General features: G+C 34.7%; 1 protein-coding gene across 3 annotated transcripts in view; it reads left to right on the top strand.

Moving 5' to 3' along the window:
* The window catches only part of SPAG16 (sperm associated antigen 16), a 995,967-nt gene that overhangs the window by 119,251 nt on the left and 854,442 nt on the right, over positions 1–22,274 (top strand). The gene's annotated exons all lie outside the window — the stretch shown is intronic.

Raw genomic sequence — 22,274 nt, forward strand, 5'->3', positions numbered from 1 at the left:
TTTATTTCTTAAATTCATATGGTATTTGTCTTCCTCTGACTGATTTACTTCACTTAGCATAATACACTCCAGCTCCATCCATGCCATTGCAAATGGCAAGATTCCATTCTTTTTGATGGCTGAGTAATATTCCGTTGTATGTATATGTGTATACACACACACACACACACACACACACACACAATGTCTTCTTCTTTATCCTTTCATCATTTGGGTTCTTTCCATGATTAGGCTATTGTTGATGAAGCTGCTATAAACATCAGGGTGAATATACCCCTTGGAATCAGTATTTTGTATCCTTTGGGTAAATAATAGTTCAATTTCTGGCTCATAGGGTAGTTCTATTTTTAACTTTTGAATAAACTCTATACTCTTTTCTAGAGTGGCTGTACCAGTTTGCATTCCCAATACGCAATATGGGAGGGTTCCCATTTCTCCACATCCTTGCCAACATGTGTTGTCTCTTTTGCTGTTAATTTTAGTCATTCTAACAAGTGTGAGATAATATTTCATCATGGTTTTGATTTGTATTTCCTTGATGATGAGTGATGTTGAGCATCTTTTCACGTTGTCTGTTGGTCATATGGATGTCTTCTTTGGAAAAGTGTATTTGTCATACACTTTGCATGCAAAAGACTTTGCATCTAGAGTTCTTTCTTGTCCAACAAGAAAGCAGGATGCAGAATTAAAATTCGAGAGATGACTAATGTCCAGGAAAAGACAAGAACCCTGATTAAAGGTCTTTGCTCCGTTTTTATTAGGATTAGAAGGCTTATAAACATGGTGATGGACATGCGCAAAGAGACAATGAAACTGTGAACATTTACTCATGGGAGAGGGAAAAAAGGTTTTAGAGATATGTGGGGTTAGGGGTTTGGGTTAAAACAAAGCAAAATCCTGTTGAGGGTGGGGGTTGGGGGGAAGTTGTTTACAGCAGACATGAGGCACCACCTCTGTTTACCTAAACTGGTCTAGGGGACTAGAAAGACAGTACATGCTATCTCAAGGTCAATAAGGCACCTTTCTTTTGCTAATCAGCTCTGCTCTGGGCAATTGCCTCTCCACCCCAATGGTCTCTAGCCCTATTTTACCTGTTTACCTAATTTTGTCCTTCCTTCCTGTGAAAGCAGCTTTCTTTTATAGTACTAAGTTGGGGGGCATTTCTACCCTGAATACCTAATCTTGTTTATCTCATATACCTTTGTTCTATATTGGGGGCTTTGCCCTGCCCTCTCTATACCTATTCACCAATCTTGTTTACCCAAACTTGGGTGTGAACATCCTATGGCTTTCTAATTCTTTATGTCTTGTTAACCCATCAGTGCAAGCCTGGGGAAATCCTAAGCTTATTCCCCACATCTATTCATGTCTTTTGCCCATTTTTTTTTTTTTACCGGATTGTTTTTTGGGTGTTGAGTTTGATAAGTTCTTTATAGATTTCAGATACTAACACTTTATCAGATATGTCATTTGCAGATATCTTCTCCCATTCCTTACACTGCCTTTTAGGTTTGTTAATTGTTTCCTTCACTGTGCAGAAGCTTTTTATCTTGGTGAAGTACCAATACTTTATTTTGCTTCTGTTTCCCTTTCCTCTGGAGACATGTTCATGAAGAGGTTGCTCTGCCCAAGGTCAAAGAGATTGCTGCCTTTGTTGTCCTCTATGATTTTGATGGTTTCCTTTCTCAAAAAGGAGATGGGTGGGGGATGGGCTAAATGGTGTTGGGTATTAAGGAGGGCACTTGTGTTGAATACCAGGTGTTATATGTAAGTGATAAATCAATAAATTCTACTCCTGATACTAATATTATACTATATGTTAACTAATTAGAATTTAAACAAAATTTTGAAAAATAAAATAAAATAAAATAAAATGACAGAATTGTATCACATTGCACCAATCACTTGGGACTCAAAACAAGCCTGAGCTCACTTGAGTATATCAAATTACTTATTTTAATGTGTTCCATCAAATAACAAGGTCATACAATATATATTTAGGGCCAGAGTAGGCAATCTTTAAGATGTATGTCCATGCTCTCTTAATAATCCTAGTACTACTTGCAAGCTCTATAATCTTGGACAAATAGTTTAACACTAGTCTTTGGAACCAGTTCAACTTTCTCTTTGTTACCCTCTTTCCCTTCTATAAAAGGCAGAAATGTCTTTTATTCCCTATATCCTTTGTATCTTTTAATTCCTATGTGCTGATTAACTAGAGTTTTGAGACCTAAGTCATTCTCAAATTTCCAGTCAGTCAGATGTAGCTCAAAGTACAGCGGAAAGTCTTTGAGTCATAAGCCCTGAGTTTTAGTCCAAACTGTTATTTATCAGCTGTTTAAATTAGTTAAACACATTTTGCTACAGCTTTTCATCAGTGATGTGTAGGATGTGAGTGGCAATTGAAAATAATTTTTGGGGTTTTAATACTTGAGCTAGTGAGAGGAAATGTCTGTGGGTAGTGGTGGCCTTGAGAAAGAAGGGAGATGACAGAAAAGATCAGTGTTGCTTTCTTCTGAAAACAGTCAAATTTATTTGAGCCCCATATGTCAAACAATGAATAAAATGTGTAGTACTGTAGACTTCTGATACTGTATCATTGAATCTATATAATTTAACACAAATAAAATTTTTTTAATAAAATTGTATTATTAGATTGCTTCACTCTTATCATGCCATTAAATGTAATGTCTTATTCACTCAGGTAGCTTATGAGTTATTTGAGGGTCAAAATACTAGTCGTATTGTATTATACGTTGAATTTTTCATGTTACCCATAACCAGCAAATCTTTATCTGAAATGACTTTCCTTTCCTAATACCATTTAATTCCTCTTTAAATACTATTAAGTTTTGGTTCTTTTATGGGAATATTTGCATTAGTAGTCACTAATGGCACCCTTGGACTAAATTTTTTACATTTCTTGATTTGAAGTCTTTTCATCCTCAGCAGAGAACAAAATACTATGCAAAAATGGAAACACTCTTAGTCTTTAACCTTTTTGATCAGAAGTATGAGGTTTAGAGTCATGTTGTCCATGCCTTGTCCCTTACTAACTTTGGAACCTGAGGAAATTAATTTCTCTGACCTTCAATTTATCATCTATAGAATCAGGATTATAATATCCCCCTTTTAATAACTTTTTATTAGATTTAAATACTAAAGTGTCTGCATAGCATTTAGTCAGTAACTCAGAACATGGCAAGCCTTTTATTGCTACTATATAATAAGAGCCTATAATTTTAAATTATTTCTTAATATTTTTGTCGTTTCCCTTTTTAAGCTTTGTGTTCTTTCTTAAACCCAATTTATTCTACCACAGATCCTGTCAAAATAAGGGTGACTTCAGTGTCTCCATAAATACTTCAATCTTACAGGTCCTTGACTTGTTCTACTTCATTGAGCTATATGTTTGTACCCCAACCCCACAGTCATTCCTTAATATATATATATTTTGCATATTTGGAGAAATTTGAGTGATTGAATTAGGCAGATGCTTGGTAAATCTTGATTTATTGTACACTGATATCAATGGGTTTTCCCTGCCTGTTACTTTATTTTATTCCTCATGCTGTCTTTCTTGCTCACTTTATGTTAATGCAGAATGGTTATCTAGCTTTCATTAGTTAATACAGTATGAAGTTTGGGCCCTTCAATCACTGTCAGTTCACATTCTTTTGGTTGCTAGTGATGGGAACCCAGCTCAAACTAGCTTGAATAAAAACTCAAGTAGCTGGTTTTACCTAAAAGATGGGAAATCATTCATTAATGTGATTGAGAATCTCACATGCCAGTTCTGGATTTAGGGAAGTTGAATCTGAAAGGTTCAAGCAGTGCTATCATGCTTTTTTCTCTCTTCAACTCTGCATCTCTGTCTCTCTTTATCTTTCAATCTATCTCAATTTTTTGGCTCTCTGACCCAATTCGGTTTTATTTTCAGATATGTGCTAGTAAGAAGTTCTGGCCCTACCATTGCTTACCAAATCTTTCACCAAGTTCCCATTGTCCTTCTTCAGGTGGTCTTATATATCATTTCCCTCCTTGTGACAAGCCTTTGCATATGTCCTTACCCAACTTAAAATCACCTGCCTTTGAAAGGTGGCATATTGTGTCAACTAGCCCAGTAGAACTTATTCACCACATAATTTTTTTTTGTCTATTCTTATTTATGTAAAATGAAAAAATACAGCACAGAAGCTTCAGGTTGGTGAACCAGAATGCATCCTCATCCCAGGCCTCAAACTCCAAAGGCATATCTTGCATTTGGTGTCTCTTCATCTGGTAGTTCATTCATATTCTTTAATACCCCTTTTAATGAACTAGCAATCTAGTAAGCAATATATATATATATATATATATATATATATATATATATATATACTGCTTTACATATATATATATATATATATATATATAATATTAGAATTTGAGTCTCCTTTTGGAGAGATCTTTTTGAATTAACAACTTTAAAGGCTCTAATTAATTCATTCTATTTCCCTTTAGATATCAGCACAAACATCATTTCCTCAGGGAAATTTTTCCCTGATCATTCACTCTAGGTCAGGTTCTTTGGTTATTCTCTACCTCACAGAACCTACACCCTTGTTTCTTTTCTTCTTAGGACATTATCTCAGTTTATAATTCTTCATTTATTAGTAAAATCCTTGATTAATGTGTCTTTCCCTCATTCTAAGCTCTGAAAGACTAGAGAGCCGATATCTGTTTGCTCGTTGCTTTTTCTCCAACCTATCATAGTATCTGGCTACAATAATGATTTTTGAGTGTATGAATATAAAGAACTATTATGTGAGAGAACTGGGATTTAAAATTAGATCTGACTCTAAAGCTATCCTGCAGTGGCAGTGTATGTTTAGCATATTATAATAACAAATTACCATAATCAATGTGTAATATTGTTTCTGGACATACTCAAAATCAATGTATGAAATTTTAGCCTTTTTAGTTTAATCACATTGTTTTATAATTTGTAATATTAATGAGATAGGAATTTGGTGAGTGAGATGGTGGGTGCATGTGCAGAATTTTGAAGGATGAGACCCTTAAGGATAGGGGCAGTGGATATCTGCCTGTTGGGGCTGTGTTTGAGAGGCCAGAGGGCAGAGAAAGACCCCTGGCTCTGATATTTGAGGGACTCAGGCACCAGGTGGGGACTGAGGGGAAGAGTAAGAACTTATCTTACTCTTCAGGACCAGACTCAAAGTAGAATGGGTAAAGTGAGTGAATGACAATTATTCCTATGTTCCACAGGAAGAGTATAAGCACATCAGGGGAAACATATAGGCAGATTTTACGTTGTTTGCACTTGTATCCAAAAACATCTCAGGAGGAAGCAGAAGTGATTCTGTATTAAAAAGTGAGTTGATTTCTGACAGAATTTAAAATCTATTCTCATTCTCTCTGCATCTGTCTCTCCCTCTTTCCTATTCCTATCCCTCTCTTCCTCCTCCCTCTTACCCTTCCTGTCTTTATGGTGACTATTAATACTTTAGTATGAAAATAATATACACAGCAAGAATCCCCACTATACCCTTCCCTAATGGAATGTGGAAATGCATAACCATAGTCTTCCAGTGAAATTGAGGTCATAGCCATATTATCTGCAGTTTTTTTTTCTGTTCACTATGTAGATTATTATAATAGTTTTATGTAACAGAAAATCCAGAAAAGTTTTTCTGTAATAATTTCAATGCTTTGTTTTTGGTCTATTATTTTAAGATAATAGTATATATTTCATTCCAAGATTCTAATTCTTAAACATTTAAAATTTTTAAAGTGTTTTTATTTTATTTTTGAGAGAGAGAGAAAGACAGAGCACGGGCAGGGGAGGGACAGAGACGGAGGGAGACACAGAATCCAAAGCAGGCTCCAGGCTCTGAACTGTCAGCACAGAGTCTGACGTGGGGCTTGAACTCACAAACCGTGAGATCATGACCTGAGCCGAAGTTGGATGCCTAACTGATTGAGCCACCCAGGATCCCCTAATGCTTAAACATTTTAAATATTATTTATTTCCTTTGGTTTTTAATATATATTTTTCTTTTATTCTGTAGAAAAGTATCAAAATTATTGTCTTGCAATTTATAACTTTGCTTTCTACATACTTAAAAATAGTTAATATGATTGAAGTTGACACTGTATTTGTATTCTAGATGTGATATCTTCAGAATATCTTTGGAATATGACCCCAAATTCATTTCATAGGTTAGATTTATTTCTTCATATCTATTAGCAGTCACATTTTTCTTAGAATGAAAGATATTTGGTTGTCAGGTGGACAATTACTTTGCTTAGGAATGACTTTCTGAGCAGCCTGATTCTGGCTAGGTAGAAAGATTTGTTACTGCCACCATATGAGGCAGTTTTTCCTCATAAGTCTCATTACAAGCTGATCTCTTTCAGAGTTACTATATAATGCACAGACCTAAAAATGGAGTGGTCAGCTTCTGCATACCCCTGGGTTTAAATCATATCTCTTATTACCTTGTTTTTTATTGCCTGATTAGAATGGATGAAATTTTGTAACCCAAGTACAAGTTGCTTCATTAGATTGCATTCAACTAATCAGTTATGGTTTCATTCTATTCTGAAACATATTCTTCCTGTATATTAGAGACACACTTCTTTTAGAGGTCTAAATTGTACTTTGTCTATCTCTGATGGTTTTGACTGATTCTGTGTTGTAAACTTTCAGGCTCATTTTAAAGACTATGAAAACATCTAGAAGTAATTCTAATTTAGTGGAAAAAGTCATTTCAATGTTTTATTTTTTGAAATCTAGATTTCAGACCTACCTATTTAGCAAATGCTAGATAATAAAATTTGTCCAAAATTTGAATTTTTACCCATTTTTCTTATCTTAGTAACTAAAGAGAGCCTTGATGTTCTCTTATGATTTATTAAATTTATTAAAGAATGTGATAAAACTTATTATTGTAATCCAAAGATTACCCGAGGAAATGAAAAATTTAAATGTACTTTTTTGCATAAGGCATTTAAAAAATATTATATTATTTTTCATAATAGTATTGTTATTAAGATTTTTCACATCTTTTGCTGGTCGTATATTTGGAAGAGTTTGAATCTGTAATTATGTACTTTTTAAATCATGTTCTTCTTGCATTTCAAGTGTTCCCCAAAGTCTTTACCTCTTCTACTCCATTTGTGATCTATAGCCTGGAAAACCTCAAATAATCAATGGTATACACTTTAATCCCAAACTTTGCTAAGGGAGAATTACTGAGTATGTGTGACTGGGGAAATCACTGTGACTGAGAATATCAATGGCCAGGAAGTCGATTTGGTAAATGGAAGGAGAATATGCATTTGCATGGGTCAGGGAGGGAATGGGGATTCTCATATTGAAGTCAGAAATGGGTTGAAGCCAAATGATTATTATAGAAGTGTGACACGTTTTATTCATGCACCACAATGTGTGAAAGAACATTTGGGTACAGTACCAGAAAAGACAAAACAAAACATCTTAGTATAAATGAATAAATATTGTTTCCAGAAAATCATGAAAAAAATTTTAAAAACCTTCCCCTCAAAATAAGTCATACTGATTAAACCTTAAATGGGCAACAGGAAGTCCTTCTTTTCTCTCTGTCCCAACCTGCAACAGACATACATCCACCCTCGCCAAGATCCTTGTTGGAAGGGCCATGGTAGATCATCTTATGTGTGAGCTTAAGTCTTTTAGATTCCTCAGAATTGAAATATCTATACTCATATGCATACGCTTACAAAATTTCATCTTACTAACATTGTACAAGTAATTTTCAGCAAATTTTTCCGTGCATTGTTTTATAATCAAAGTCTGTCTTTTGACGTTTTAGCAAACACCCCCATATAAAAACAGAAAACTACTTGGTGCTCTAGAAAGTAAGGGAGAAATTTTGTGAAAAAAGAAAGGTGGCTATTTGTGCAGAGGAACAAGTTTAAAGAAAATAATCAAAATGATGAAGCAGGAAAGAATAAGCTAAAAAGATTCTATGGCTCAGAAAAAGAGGAAGGTGAATTTCCGGAAGTAAGAGACTGAGCAAATCCAAGTGTTTATGATACTACTTATCCATAATTTTAGTAATCTCAGTAACCTATTGTGGACTTTTTCCCCACCTTTTTTTTTATAACCATACTTAAAAAAATAGTTTTTATTTAAATTCCAGGTAGTTAACATACAGTGTAATATTAGTTTCAGGTATACAATATAGTGATTGAAAAATTCCATACATCACCCGGTCTCATCACTACAAGTGCACTCCTTAATCCCCTTCACCCATTTAACCCATTCCTGCATCCCTCTATTCCCCTTCCCTCTGGTAACCATTAGTTTGTCCTCTTAGTTAAGAGTCTGTTTCTTGGTTTGCCCCCTCTCTCTTTTTTTTCCATTGCTCATTTGTTTTGTATCCTAAGTTCCACATGAGTGGAATTATGTGGTGTTTGTTTTTCTCTGACTGACTTATTTCACTTAGCATAATACTTTCTAGCTCCGTCCAATCATTGCATATGGCAAGATTTCATTATTTTTCTGGCTGAAAAAAAATATATACACACCACCTTTTCTTTATCCATTCATCCGTCAATAGACACTTTGGCTGTTTTCACAATTTGGGTACTGTAGATAATGCTGCTATAAATACCAAGGTGCATGTATCCCTTTGAAATTGTATTTTTATATTCTTTGGGTAAATAGCTAGTAGTGCAATTGCTGAATCATAGGGTATTCTACTTTTAACTTTTTGAGGAACTTCCATACTGTTTTCCAGAATGACTGCACCAATTTGCATTCCCACCAACAGTGCAAGAAAGTTCCCCTTTCTCCACACTCTCTTTAGTATCTGTTATTGTGTGTGTGTGTGTGTGTGTGTGTGTGTGTGTGTGTGTGTTGTTGATTTTAGCTATTCTGAAAAGTGTGAAGTGATACCTTATTGTAGTTTTGATTTGTATTTCCCTGATGAGGACTGATGTTGAGCACCTTTTCATGTGTCTGTTGCCATCTGTGTGCCTTCTTTGGAAAAATGTCTATCCATGTTTTCTGCCCATTTCTTAACTGGATTATTCATTTTTGGGGGGTCTTGCATTTGATAAGTTCTTTATAGAGTTTGGATACTAACCGTTTCCAGTATGTCATTTTCAAATATCATCTCTCATTCCATATGCTGCCTTTTAGTTTCGTTGATTGTTTCTTTCACAGTGCAGAAGCTTTTTATTTTGATGAAGTTCCAATTGTTAATTTTTGCTTTTGTTTCCCTTACCTCAGAAGACATATCTAGAAAGAAGTTGCTACAGCCAATGTCAGAGAAGTTACTGCCTGTGTTCTCTAGGATTTTTATGTTTCCAGGCCTCACATTTAGGTCTTTCATGTATTTTGAATTTATTTTTTTGTATGGTGTAAGACAGTGGTCTAGTCTCATTCTTTTATTGTCCAGTTTTCCCAACACCATTTGTTGAAGAGACTTATTATTTTTCCATCAGATATTTTTTTTCCTTCCTTGTCAAAGATTACTTTACCATAAAATGTGGATCCATTACTGGTTTTCTATTCTATTCTATTGGTGTATGTTAATTTTTGTGCCCGTACCACACTGTTTTTATCACTACAACTTTATAATATAACTTAAATTCCAGAACTATGATACCTCCAGCTTTGTTTTTCTTTTTCAAAGTTGCTTTGGCTATTTGGGGTATTTTTTGGTTGTGTAAAAATTTTAGAATTTCTCTAGCTCGAAAAATGCTTTTTGTGTTTTGATAGGGGTTGCATTAAATGGGTACATTGCTTTGAGTAGTACAGGCATTTTAACAATATTTGTTGTTCCAATTCATGAGTATGGAATGTCCTTCCATTTCGTTGTGTCATCTTCATTTTCTTTCATCAATTGTTTTATAGTTTTCAGAGTATAGGTCTTTCAGTTCTTTGGTTAGTTTTATTCCTAGGTATCTTATTGTTTTTGGTGCATTTGTAAATGGGATGGATTCCATGATTTCTCTTTCTGCTGCTTCATTATGGTTATATAGAAATGCAACAGATTTCTGTATATTGATTTTGTATCCTGAGACTTTATTGAATTCATTTATCAATTCTATCAGTTTTTGCTGGAGTCTTTCACGTTTTCTATACAGTGTTATGTCATCTGCAAATAGTGAAAGTTTTACTTCTTCCTTTTTGATTTGGATCCCTTTTACTTCTTTTTGTTGTCTGATTGCTGTGGCTAGGACTTCCAGCAAAGAATTAAATCAGTAATCAAAAAGTTCCCAACAAACAAAACATCCAGATGGCTTCAGAGGTCAATTCTATCAAACATTTAAAGAAGAGGTAATACCTATTCTTTTCAAACCATTCTAAAAACAGACAAGGAAGGAAAACTTCCAAATTCATTCTATGAGGCAAGCATTGACCAGATGCCAAAACCAGATAAAGACTCCACTAAAACAGAGAACCATAGGCCAGTGTGAATGAACATGGATGAACATTGGTGCAAAAATTCTCAATAAAATACTAGCAAACTGAATCCATCAATGCATTAAGAAAGTCATTCACCTTGATCATGTGGGATTTATCCTTCGGTTGTCTCAATATTCACAAATCAATCAATATGATATACAACATTAATAAAAGAAAGTATAAGAACCATATGAGCATTTCAACAGATGCAGAAAAAAACAAACAAACATTTGACTGGTACAACATCCATTCATAATAAAAAACCATCAACAAAGTAGGTTTAGTGGGAACATAGCACAACTGTAATAAAGACTATATATGAAAAACCCACAGCTAATATCATCCTGAATGGAGAAAAACTGGGAGCTTTTCCTGTGTGGTCATAAGCAAGACAGGGAGTCCACTCTCACCACTGTTATTTAAGGTAGTACTGTAAGCATACTTTTCAAATTGAGGTATAATATCCATTCAGAACAATAGACACAAAGTTATAGCTAATTCCTCATGGCCCCTCCTAATTTCCATCTTTTTCCTTCTCCCTAACACTCCCTAACACTAACTTCCTATCCCTATCCTGACATCAAACACTGCGTCATGTTTTCCTATGTTTGAAACGTGTAGAAATATATATAGCATGTATGCCTTTGTATCTGGCTTCTCATACTCAAAAATATGTTTGTGAGATTCTTCTATGTTGCATGTAACTATAGTATGTGTACTTTGACTGCAGTTTAGTATTTTATTATACGAATATGTTGGGATTTATTTTTCTATTCCTCTCTTGATAGGCATCTTATTATTTTCTCTTTGGGGCTATTAAACATAATGTTGCTAAGAGCATTTTTAAATATGTCATTTGATTCTATGTGTATTTTAAAGTCTTTGTGTATTTTAAAGTTTTGCTTCATAAAAGTAGTTGCTATGTTAATTTGTGCATAGATATAAATAACTATTATATCTTTGCTGTGAATTGTGGCTTTTAGTATTAAAAAGTTCCTTTCTTTGTTCCATTTAATGTTTTCAGTGAAATTTTACTTTCATCATGATCATTTTTCCTGCTTTCTTATTTTTTAATTTGCCTATTTTACTTTTGTTCATCTCTTTTAGTTTTATTAAATCACTTTATGTTAGATGTGGTAATTGCATATTATGTTAATGTTGCATCTAGCCTTGTGATCCAAGTCAAAAAAATATTTTAAGGTAAGAGTTAAGCCCACTTATATTTATTGAAATGGGTGTTATGTTTTGTCTCAACTCTGTCACGATATGCTATAATCTTGCTATTCTTTCTTCTTTACAAGGTGTGTATTTTTATCTTTCAAAGAATATTTTTTTTGAAGTTTGTAATTTTGTTCTGTGGTTACCTTTGAACTTAAAACTTTTTAAATGCACTTATTCCCATTTTCACATTTAAGTTCTTATCTTTTTCTTTTATTCTTTAACTATATCCGTTAACTTTCTCTACTTACTATTCCCACTGTTCCCAAATTGAGAGCCAACTATGATCTGGGGCACCACAGTAAACTCACAGAGACTCTGTCCTATATTTTAAATTTTCAGGGAAACACAGTGGCATTTCCTGGGTGCTGCACAAACTGCTGACATGAGATAGTTTATCCTTAGATGGTGCTACCATCGCTTCAATGATATCGTATCTTTGTGAAGATAGATTCAAAAAGGGCAAATACTGTATGAAAACCATTGTGGAACTGGAACTGAGAGTGGTTGAATCCAACCTGATCCAAGGTTGAGAAGTGGTGTTCTGCTCAATGGGCCCACAATACAATGATTAAGTAATAGTTATTTTTTAAGAATGAAAAAAAATATTTTTTAGCCTCTCTGTATTTTTCTCAAATGTACTATTATTTTTTTCAAACATAAATACTTATTGAGTTGTTTAAAACTAACTTTTCAGTAAACATACTATAATGTGTGTGTGGTTTTTTTTTTTTTTTTTTTTTTTTTTTGGCCTAGAGATGCCTGAAAAATTTCCTGAGGCACTGAAGCAGCCACAAACTGAGAAACTTTGGGAACTTCTATCCCATTCAGCAATCAGTGTGCTTTTCCATTATCTTCTTTCTGTCCCCTTCCTTCATTTTTTGGTTGCTTCATTTCTACTTTGTCATTATATATTCCATTTATATATCAGTCATTCACTCTTGTCCCACTTTTTAGTCTTATATATATTAAAATATCACCCTCCCTTGTTTTGCTGGAGCATTTCCATACATCTCTTGGTTGAACAAAGCTCTAATAAATTCCTGAAAATGGCATATGGGTACAGAATTCCCTAAATTCTGTGTTTAAAACTGTATTTATACAGCCTTAATATTTGAAGAACAGTTTAATTGCATTTTAAATTATTTGTTCCTACTTATTTTTAATTGGTTGATTCCAATTTTCATTGGTCTCCTTTCAATATGTAGGTTTGAGCCTTTTTAAAGTTTATGGAAATTGTTTTGAATTTTAGTTTGAACTAGTATTTGTTCTGTTCTTTTATTTTACTTCTCTAGAGACTGTAGTTATACAAGTGTTATTCCTTCTTTGCCTGTCTTCCATTTTCCCTACATTCTTTGAAACGTTGAACTACTTTCTTTCTCTCATTTTCATCTCTTGGGTGGTTTCTCTACCTTTCTTCACTGTTACTTTTTTAAAAAAAAATGTTTATTTTTGAGAGAGAGACAGAGTGAAAGTGGGGAAGGGACAGAGAGAGAGGGAGACACAGAATCCGAAGCAGGCTCCAGGCTCTGAGCTGTCAGCACAGAGCCTGACACAGGGCTTGAACCCACAAACCATGAGATCATGACCTGAGCTGAAGTTGGGTGCTTAATGGACTGAGCCACCCAGGCACCCCTTCGGTGTTTCTTATTAAATGTTATCTTGAATCTGTTTTCTCTTAGGTGTCTTGTAATTTATTTCTTATTTCTGAGATAATTTTGTCTGTTTCTTCTATTATTTTCTTGAGTTTACTCAACTCTGTGTTTATTTTTCATTTTTTTAAATCCATTTTCTTTTAACTTTTAAATTTCCAATTTAAAGATGCTTTTCCTCTAGAGCCCTGGGAACAGGCAGCTCAGTCTGAGGATCTCCTGGGTTGCCTGGGGAGAAGGAGTTCTCCTGCTTGGAGTGTTTGGTAGAGGTGATATTGCCTCTCTGCAGGCAAAGAACCATCTAGCACCATAGAGCTGCCCCATTCACCAGTATAGGAACAAAGACACTAGTTGAGGGCAGCAAACCCTGGCGTCAGTGGTGTATTGTGATTTACTATAAACTTTGAGCCACTGCCATTGGGCAGTTAAACAACTGTTTCCTGGGACAAACCAGCATTGGCCACAGTGCAGCAAGACCTTCCCCCAGAGGATCAGCACAGGTCTGAGCATGGTGGCCTCTAAAGTGTGGGTTTTGAAATACAACCATGCCTGAGATAAAACCCAGGAGGGTGGCACCACCTGGCAGATAGATAACTTGGACACAAGGTGATGGTGGGGAACAGATGGAAGCTGGGGACATAGGAGGAGTAATTGACTGTGCATCTATGAGGGTATGAACTTCCTGCTCTGGAGACTAGAGAGCAGGATGAAACCATTTTTACCCCTAGCCCACCAGCACTGATTGACTTCAGTAAGGTAAACAACACCACCAGGTGCAGAATGGAGCTGTTACACCAACCCCTGCCCTCCCCCCCCCCCAACGCCCCGTGCCCTCCAAGCACATTTCCATTCATTAGGACCAGTTGGCCTGAGAATCAGAGCTTCAGGCTCTTTCTCCAGAAGACCAGCACAAACCCCTCCCATGCGCTGTCTACTAATCATAGAGTACTGCAAAGCTTCAGCTCTAGGGGAAATATGATCCAGCTTCCTGTGGGTTTTTGTTTGTTTTCTTTCTGTTTTTGTTTTTGTTTTATTTTTTCTTGCATATATAAAGAACAATTTTTTTATTTTATTTTTTAAATTTTTATTTTTTTTTTACATTTTATTTTTTACTTTTTTCTATCAAGCTTTCCTTAAGCAGACCAAAACACACCTAGGATCTAGCCTCCTTTCTTATTTTTATTTTATTATTATTATTTTCCCTCCAAAATTACAAGACAGAGGAATTTACCCCAAAAGAAAGAACAGGATGAAATGATGGCTAGGGGTTTAATCAATACAGACATAAGTAAGATATATGAACTAGGGTTTATAACAATTATAAGGATACTAGCTGGGCTTGAAGAAAGCATAAAAGATACTAGAGAATCATTTACTGCAAAGATATAAGAGCTAAAATCTAGTCAAGCTGAAATTAAAAATGCTATAACTGAGATGCAAACCCAAATGGATGCCATGACAGCAAGTATGGATGAAGCAGAGGAATAAATTAGTGATATAGAAGATAACATTATAGAAAATAATGAAGCTGAAAAGAAGAGGGGAAACAAAAAGGGACAGAGAACTCAGTGACTTATTAAAATGGAATAACATTTATATCATAGGAATTCCATAAGACAGAAAAAGTGGCAGAAGGTTTTTTTGAGCAAATTATAGCTGAAAACTTCCCTAATCTGGGAAAGGACAGACATCAAAATCCAAGAAGCACAGAGAACTCCCATTAAATTCAACAAAAGCTGGCCTTTGCCAAGGCATACCATAGTCAAATTCACAAAATACACAGACAAAGAAAGAATTATGAAAGCAGCAAGGGGAAAAAATCCTTAACTTACATGGGAAGACAGATCAGGTTGATAGCAGATCTGTCCACAGAAACTTGGCAGGCCAGAAGGGAATAGCAACATATATTCAATGAGCTAAATGGAAAAAAAAATATGCAGCTAATAATTCTTTATCCAGGAACACTGTCATTCAGAATAGAAGGAGAGATGCAGAGTTTCCCAGACAAACAAAAACCGAAGGAGTTTGTGACCACTAAACCAGACTCGTAAGAAATTTTAAGGGGGGACTCTTAACATCACCAGAAACACCAACTTTACAAGTAACAAAATTGCATTAAACTCTTGTTTCAATACTCACCCTAAATGCAAATAGACAAATGCTCCAATCAAAAGACACAGGGTATCAGAACAAATAAAAAAAACAAGACCCATCTATATACTGCCAAAGGAGACTCATTTTAGACCTAAAGACATTGGCAGATTGAAAGTGATGGGATGGAGCATCTATCATGCCAGTAGACACCAAAAGAAAGCCAGAGTAGCTACACTTACATTATACAAACTGGATTTTAAACCAAAAACTAAAACAAGAGGTGAAGAAGGGCATTTTGTCATAATTAATGGGTCTATCCATCAAGAAGATCTAATAATTGTAAATATTTTTATGCTTCCAACTTGGGAGAAGCAAAATATATAAATCAGTTAATAACATACTTAAATAATACGTAAATAAACTCATTGAAAATAATACAGTAATTGTAAGGGACTTTAATACCCCACATACAACAATAGACAGATCATCTAAGCAGAAAATCAACAAGAAAACAATGGCTTTGAAGGGCACACTGAACAAGAGTGACTTAACAGACTGTTCAGAACATTCCATCCTAAAACAGTAGAATACACATTCTTTTTGAGTACACATGGAACATACTCCAGAATAGATCATATACTGGTTCACAAATAATCCCTCAACAAGTACAAAATTTGAAGATCATACCATGCATATTTTCAGACCACAATGCTGTGAATCTTGAAGTCAACCACAAGAAAAAACTTGGAAAGCTCCCAAGTACATGGGGGTTAAAGAACACCCTACTAAAGAGTGAATGGGTTGACCAGGAAATTAAGGAAGAAATAAAAATACATGAAAGCAAATGAAAATGAAAACACAACAGTCCAAAACCTTTGGGATGCAGCAAAGGCAGTCCTAGGAAAGAAATATGTTGTATACAGGCCCACCTCAAGAAACAAAGGTCTCCAATACACAACCTAACCTTTCACCTAAAGGAGCTAGAAAAGGGACAGCAAATAAATTGTAAAGCCAGCTGAAGAAGGGAAATAATAAAGACTAGTGCAGGAATAAATGACATAGAAACAAACAAACAAAAAACCTCACTAGAACACAAATAATAGCTGCTTCTTTGAAAAAATTAAAAATTGATATACCCCTACTCAGACTTATCAAAAAGAAAAGAGAAAGTACCCAAATAAAGTCATGAATGAAAGAGGAGAGATCACAACCAACACCACAGAAATACAATTAGAATATTATGAAAAATTATATGTCAACATGTGGGACATTCTGGGAGAAATGGATAAATTCCTAGAAACATACTACCAAACATGAAAAAGGAAGAAATACAAAATTTGAACATATCCATAATCACCAAAGAAATTGAGACAGTAATCAAAAATCTCCCAACAAATGAAAGTCTAGGGCCAGATGGCTTCCCAGTGGACCTCTAACAGACATTTAAAGAACAGTTAACCTATTCTTCCTAAACTTTTCCAAAAAATAGAAATGGAAGGAAAACTTCCAAACTCATTCTACGAGGCCAGCATTACCTTGATTCCAAAATTAGACAAAGATCCTACTAAAAAGAAGAATTACAGGCCAATATCCCTCATGAACATGGATGCAAAAATTCTCAGCAAGATACTAGCAAATCTAATTCAACAGTACATTAAAAGAATTATTCACCATGATCAAGTGGGATTTATTCCTGTGCTGCAGGGTTGGTTTAATATTCACAAATCAACCAATGTGGTATAACTCATTAATAAAGAAAAGATAAGAACCATATGAGCCTCTGCAATAGATGTAGAAAAAAACATTTGTCAAAATATAGCATCCGTTCTTGATAAGAAACCCTCAACAATGTAGGGATAGATAGAACATACCTCAACATATAAAGGCCATATGTGAAAGAACTGCAGCTAATATCATCCTCAATGGAGGAAAACTGAGAGCTTTTCCCTTAAAGTTGGAAACAAGATAAAGATGTCCACTTTCACCATTACTATTTAACATAGTTGTGGAAGTCTTGGCCTCAGCAGTTAGAAAACAAAAACAATAAAAGACATTCAAATTGGCAAGGAAGATGTCAAACTTTCACTATTTGCAGATAATATGATACACTGTAGAAAACCTGAAAGACTCCACCAAAAAATTTCTATAAATAATACATGAATTCAGCAAAGTTTCAGGATATGAAATCAATGTACAGAAACCTGTCGCATTTCTATCCACCAATAATGAAGAAATGAAAGAAGAAATCAAGGAATATATCCCATTTGGCAATTGCACCAAAAACAATTAGATACCTGGAAATATACCTAACCAAAGAGATAAAAACCTGTACTCAGAAAACTATAGAAGACTTATGAAAGAAATTGAAGAGGACACAAAGAAATGGAAAAGCATTCTATGTTCATGGATTTGGGAGAATAAAAATTGTTAAAATGTCTATACTACCAAAGAAATAGACACATTTGATGCAATCTCCACAAAAATACCACCAGCATTTTTCACAGAACTAGAACAGACAATCCTAAAATTTGTATGGAACCACAAAAGACCCCAAATAGCCAAAGCAATCCTGAAAAAGAAAAACAAAAATGGAGGCATGACGATTCCATTTTTCAAGCTATATTATAAAGCTGTAGTCATCAAGATAGTGTGATACTGACACAAAAAACAGACACATAGATCAGTGCAACAGAATAGAAAACCCAGAAATGGACCCACAACTATATGGTCAACTAATTTTTGATAAAGCAAGGAAGAACATCCAGTGGAAAAAAAGTCTCTTCAACAAATGATACTGGGAAAACTGTACAGCAACATGCTGAAGAATGGAACTGGACCACTTTCTTATACCATACGCAAAAATAAACTCAAAATGGATGAAAGAGCTAAATGTGAGACAGGAAGCCAACAAAATTCTAGAGGACAACACAGGCAGCAACCTCTTTGATCTTGGCAGAGCAACTTCTTACTAGACATGTTCCTGGAGGTAAGGGAAACAAAAGCAAAAATGAACTATTGGGACTTCATCAAGCTAAAATGTTGTGCACAGCAAAGGAAACAATCAATAAAACTAAAAGGCAACGGATGGAATGGAAGAAGATATTTGCCAACGACATATCTGATAAAGGGTTAATATCCAAAATCTATAAAGGACTAATCAAACTAAACACCCAAAAAATAAATAATCCAGTTATGAAATGGGCAGAAGACATAAATAGAGATTTTTCCAAAGAAGACATCCAGATGGCCAACAGACACACACAAAGATCCTCAACATCACTCATCATTCAGGAAATACAAATCAAAACCATGATGAGATGCCACATCACACCTGTCAGAATGGCTAAAATCAACAACACATGAACCAACAGGTTTTGTCAAGGATGCAGAGAAAGGGGAACCCTCTTGCACTGCTGGTGGGAATGCAAACTGGTGTAGCCACTCTGGAAAACAGTATGGAGGTTCCTCAAAAAGTTAAAAGTATAACAACCCTACAATCCAGCAATTGCAGTACTAGGTATTTACCCAAAAGATAACAGATACACAAATTTGAAGGGATATATGTACCTTGATATTTATAGCAGCATTGTCAACAATAGCCAAACTATGGAGAGAGCCAAAACATCCATTGTCACTGGATAAAGAAGACGTGGTATATGTATACACAACGGACTATTACTCAGGCATTAAAAAGAATGAAATGTTGCCATTTGCAAGGACATGGATTGAGTTAGAGTGTATTAAAGTAGGTGAAATAAGTCAGAAAAAGACAAATACCATATAACTTCAGTTATATGTGGAATTTAAGAAACAAAACAGATGAACACATGGGAAAGAGGGGGGAAGATAAGAAAGGAAACAAACCACAAGAGGTTAGCAGAGGGAGGTGGGTGGGGTGAGCTAGATGGGTGATGGGTATTAAGGAAGGCACTTGTTATGAATAGCACTTGATTTTGTATGTAAGTGATGAATCACTGAATTCTGCTTCTGAAACTGATATTGCAGTGTATGATAACTATAACTAGAATTTAAATAAAAATTTGAAAAAGAGAAAAAAACTATAAAAAAGATGCTTTTCCCTTAAATGCTTCTTTAAAGGTATTTAGTTCAGTTCTGAGTTGTGTCATGCAATTTTCTTTTGCTTCAGGGTTTGTTTTTATTTTTTGGGGGGGAGGGTTCATCGATTCAGATGTTACCAATCTCTTATTTCCTGCTTTTTTTTGGATAATAATCCTATATGGATTATTTTTTCCCTGTGTTCATTGCTGTTGATTTGGGGTTATTTCTGATATTTCTATTTTCTAATTCTATTAATGCCCTTCTCTATAGAACTGTACATCAGAACTGGTTTCTTTAGTGGGTTTTTTTTTTCTCAGACTGTGGGTGGGGTCATGTGTCCAATATTTTGGTTCTCTTTGTGTTGTAGGATCCTAAATTTTTTTATTCACATTTTTATCTTTTCACTGTTCATCTGCCAAAGGCCACATCTTTCTCTTTTTTGGCCTTCTGTTCCCAGAAACTAAGCCTTTTGAAAACCACCAGTTAATGTTGCCTGCTTTCATAATTCCCTCCCCCAAATCCCAATACCCTACCAGGAAACAATTTTACTATTTTATCTTGAAGGATGGACTCTATCTCAAGGTGATTCTGCCTTATTAACATGCCTCTTTCCTTGCAGTTTTTCTCAGTTTGCTCTTGCTTTGTATGAAGGCTTTCAGCAGGGGAGAAGCTTGAGAGCTTGCTTGCTGGAATTTGTTTTTTTTCTCCTATTGAAGTTATTTTTAATTTTGAGAAGGTTATGCTGAACATTTGATTTTTGTGGTTTCTTATTCTTTGTGCTCTTTATTGTTTTTGAAGGAGATATTCTGAGATGCTGTCATCGGTATCATAGGTCTTTAAATATTTGAGGTTTATATTTTGAGACCACATGCAGAAATCTTAGAATTGTTGTATCTAACCAATGAATTGAGTTTATTAATACAATGGATGTCTCTTTTTGCCTGTCCTTTGTATTAAAGTCTGCTTATTTTGTCCAGGACTGATTTCTTTTTGGTGTTTGCATGGTATACATATTTTTCTTTCTTTTCCACCATTTTTGTTTCCATATACTTTAGTTTTGTATATTAAACAGCATATACTACACCTGAATTTTGATTTTACTTTTGGTCTGACAGACTATTTTGAATAGAGCATTTACTCTGCTGACATTCAATGAATTAGATGATATATGGGGATACATTTCACTATCTGATTATTTTCTTTTTATTTGTGCCTCATTGTTTAAATTCCTTTCTTTTGTCTTTATGGAACTTTTTATAATTATTATTATTCCATTTTATTTCTGTCTACTAGCTTGATAATTTAGTGGATATGTTAGAGATTACTACCTGAATCCTTTGTTCATCAGATTCTAATACAAATTAATACTTTTTACCTTTCCCCATGATCTAGAAGTTTATTTATTCCTCTTACATTTGTACTATTCTACTGTTGTCACATATTTTAATTTGTATATATTTTAAACTCTATGAAACTTTGTTTTTTGTTAATAGAGCTTATTATCTTTTAGATATGGTTTAATATGTGCCTATGTCATTTCATCATTATTTCATATATCCTTGAGTTTCCATCTGAGGTCATTTTCCTCCTAAGGTTTTTTAAAAATTTCCTTATGTAGACCAACTCATGAAAAATCCTCTCATTTAATTTTGTCTGAAAGTGACTATTTTATCTCCAGTTTTGAAAGATAATTTTACTGGATAGCAAATATCTTCTTTTTTATTCCCAAGTTCTTATTTCAATTCTACCTTGTTAACATACAGTGCAATATTAGTTTCAGGTGTAGAATTGAATGATTAATCACTTTCATACAACACTTGGTACTCAAGTGCCCTCCTTAATCCTTAGCACCTCTGTAACTCACCCCCCGCCCAATAACCATCAGTTTGTTCTCTATAGTTAAGAGTCTGTTTCTTGGTTTTCCTCTCTTCCTCGCCGCCCCCCCATGTTCATTTGTTTTGTTTCTTAAATTCTAAATATGAATGAAATCATATGGTATTTGTCTTTCTCTGACTGACATACGTCATTTAGCAGAATATACTCTAGCTCCATCCACATCATTGCAAATGTCAAGATTTCATTCATTTTTATGGTTGAGTAATATTCCATTGTGTGTCTGTGTATACATACAAACATATGTATATATATATATATACATATACACATACCATATATATATATATATACACATACCACATATTTAATTTTTTTTAATTTTATTTTTTTAGAGAGCGAGTGAGAGCATAAGCAGGGGAGAAAGGCATGGAGAGGAGAGAGAGAGAAAGAGAGAGAGAGAGAAAGAGAATCATAAGCAGGCTCCATGGTCAGCACTGAGGCCAATGTGGGGCTTGATCCCACAAGTCCAGGATCATGACCTGAGACAAAACCAAGAGTTGGACGCTTAACCAACTGAGCCATCCAGGTGCCCCTGTACCACATCTTTATCCATTCATCAGTCGATGGGCATTTGGGCTCGTTCCATACTTTGGCTATTGATAATGCTGCAGTGAACATCAAAGCGCATGTATCCCTTTGAATTAGTATTTTTATATTCTTTGGGTAAATACCTAGTAGCTACTCTGCAAAACAGTATGGAGTTTCCTCAAAAAGTTAAAAATAGAACTAACCTATGATCCAACAATTGCACCAGTAGGTATTTATCCAGTGAATAGCAAATATTTTCTTTTAGCACTTTTCAGACACTGTTCCATCATCTTCTGGCTACCCTTGTTCTGTTGAGAAGCTGGTTGTAATTCTTACTATATCTTACAATATATCTGTATTTCCCT

This window comes from Leopardus geoffroyi, chromosome C1 (assembly GCF_018350155.1).
Source record: "Leopardus geoffroyi isolate Oge1 chromosome C1, O.geoffroyi_Oge1_pat1.0, whole genome shotgun sequence".
Lineage (NCBI taxonomy): Eukaryota > Metazoa > Chordata > Mammalia > Carnivora > Felidae > Leopardus > Leopardus geoffroyi.